The 2500-nt window shown below is 43.1% G+C and overlaps 1 protein-coding gene across 5 annotated transcripts in view; it reads right to left on the reverse strand.

Annotated features, from left to right (window-relative positions):
* gon4la (gon-4 like a) overlaps positions 1–1273 on the reverse strand; it is a 24554-nt gene extending 23281 nt beyond the window's left edge. For 2 of the 5 annotated variants that reach the window (XM_076301125.1, XM_076301126.1), the window contains exon 1: positions 1064–1273. The gene's annotated coding sequence lies outside the window, so the exon portion shown is untranslated. Of the gene's footprint in view, position 1; positions 58–1063 lie in introns of those variants that run through there. The other 3 variants (XM_076301128.1, XM_076301124.1, XM_076301127.1) reach the window with 2 other exon arrangements.
* Between the last annotated feature and the right edge of the window lie 1227 nt (positions 1274–2500).

Consider the following 2500-nt stretch of genomic DNA (forward strand, 5'->3'; position numbering starts at 1 on the left):
CCCGCCATCTGCCGCTTTCTAAACAGACTTCTGCAGCCGACGCGCAACCCTTTCAAATAGACTTCCGGGTGTCACAGCAAAACACTTCCCTTCTGAAAAACTAACTAGGGCGAAAAATCATCTAGTGAATGAAGCTAGTTAACACAAAGCGTTCAAAAGTAATAATAATAATAATAATAATAATAATAATAATAATAACAATACTGTTTTTGTTATTGATATTATTATTATACCTAGGTAAGGTATACTTATCACTAAATTAACACTACAGATAGAAACACAAATCGCCCAAGCCATTTTCCTTCTTGCTCAATTACAGCAGTTTTAACTTATTTATGCATTACAAATTACAAATAAAGGTTATTATTGTTATTATTATTATTATTATATATATATATATTTTCCTGTAGGCTATTTGCTTTCCAAGCGATCTCATGAACAAACTTTTTTTGGAGGCCGGGATTTTACATTTTTAAAACGTTTCCCAATCGAGAGTCTCCAGACTCTATTCACTTTGTGAATGAGTTTGGATTTTCCAGGCTACTCGCTTTGGGCCTAAAATCTTGGTAGTGTTCCTGCAGAAAATGGGCGGCCACAACCACTCATCGTGCTTTGACTGATCAGCCTATAGGTCCAGTCACGCCATAAAGTCCCAATCAAGTTATAGTCTTCACCTGTGTGCTTCCATTCAACGACAATTTATAAGCCCATGAAGGTAGCCTATAGCCTATTGGCGCTTAAAGGCTAGGGTGCATTAAGGTTGACTTGAATATTGTTTATTTGACTTTAAAAAGCGTCATGTTTGGCTTCAGTTCATCTGCGCGTTCACTGCCACCTAAGACTGCGAAGGCGGTGTGCCAGCGTATGCCACTGACACCCGAGCGGATTCCAAGCTTCATCATTCCATCGAAATTAACGTTTTCATCACCACGCGCTCATCATGAGGACACCGACCACACGCGCCTGCTGTCTCCCGACCACTGCGCCAGTCCGCGCAGGCGGGATCTTCTCTCGCCTTCGTTCTCCCTGCCCAAGCGTTCCCCGAGATTCTACAAACTTTCACCTGCGTCGGCTGGGAAAGTCGCGCACGCAGCCGGTCGAGTCCAGGAGGACCTGACGGACATCTCGACCCGCGCAGCTATGGGTTTGGAGCACGTGAAGAAAATCTCAACGCCATACGGATTCCGGACCTTGGCGGAGAGTCCCCATGTCAGGCGTCGAGAATCGCTGTTTCATCGGGACCTCACTAACGCTTCAGACGCCAGCCCCGGTGTGGGGTCGTCTGCGAGCGGGCGACGGGTAAACGCAGCACGCCTACCTAGTGATGCAGAGCTGGTTGAAAGTCCGTCCGAAGCCCTAGAGGTTGACAGCGCGAGGAAAAGCCCCAGTCCAAACCGTGTCTTGAAGTCCGCAAAAGATGGACTTAAAATGTTTCTGAAAAAGACTCGTTATGTTCTTAGTACGCCAAGTCCTCTACGGGCGAAGGGACTTTCATCTAGACCTACATATTCATGATCTGATTAGACCTATATTCCATAATGTGCCTGTTTTTCTTTTGTTTATTTAAAAAAATGTGTTTATTTTTATCTCCATTCAACCTATTAAAGTTTTAATAAATTACTCTTGAGATGCTTTGAATCTTACCTCGTTATTCTTGGTCCGAATTAAGACAAGGAGCCCCTATTCCACTGAGGAATTTCCTACAATGCACAACAAACTTATTTTTTTTATTATTCGGTGCTCAACTTCTGCTCTCTTTGCAGCCTGACCTGCTGTGGCAAGATGCACACGTGCTTCTCACTATTGGACTGGTCACTGCGTGAGTCAGCCAATTTAGACTAGGCTTGGTAAGGGCCTTCTGAGACTATGTTTATGATCAGCCCGTGCACCACTGATCCCTGCCCTACTAGAGCAAATATCCTTACTACTTTCAAACTAAACTTAATCACACTGTAGCCTCCAGCCTACAAATCGCCAATACGTTTGTGTCCACTTATGGTGCAGCACCTAATTAGCTTGTTTCCAAAAATGTGATGGTTACTGAAGCTAATCCCCCACATCCTGACCCCCGTGGTTACACACGGACATCGCTTCTGTAGTCACTTTAGTCTCACCTCCCGTCTCCATTGGTTACGCACGGACATCCCTCCTGTCCTGTAGTCACTCTAGTCTCCTCATGAGATGTGTGTAGCATGCATAAGGATGTCTCCTCATGAGATGTGTATGAATATCATGCATAAGGATGTCTCCTCATGAGATGTGTATGAATATCATGCACATACTGTTCATACTGTTCTTATGCAATGACTGGGTGTGTATGACTGTTTATGTGTGCTGCTAATGCTATTTTATAGGTTTCTATTTATTCTTTTTAAAATTATATTTTTATAGACTCATGAATGATGCACTAACAGGAAAGCACTTTACATTTCATTGTACCTGTGACCATGACAATAAAGACCTATTCTATTCTATTCTGTATTCTATTCTGTATTCTATT

The sequence above is a fragment of the Alosa pseudoharengus genome, unplaced genomic scaffold (genome assembly GCF_046254945.1).
Source record: "Alosa pseudoharengus isolate Yale_2024_CS ecotype anadromous, Long Island Sound unplaced genomic scaffold, YU_APseudo_1.1 YU_APseudo_1.1_scf_23, whole genome shotgun sequence".
NCBI classification, from domain to species: Eukaryota; Metazoa; Chordata; class Actinopteri; order Clupeiformes; family Clupeidae; genus Alosa; species Alosa pseudoharengus.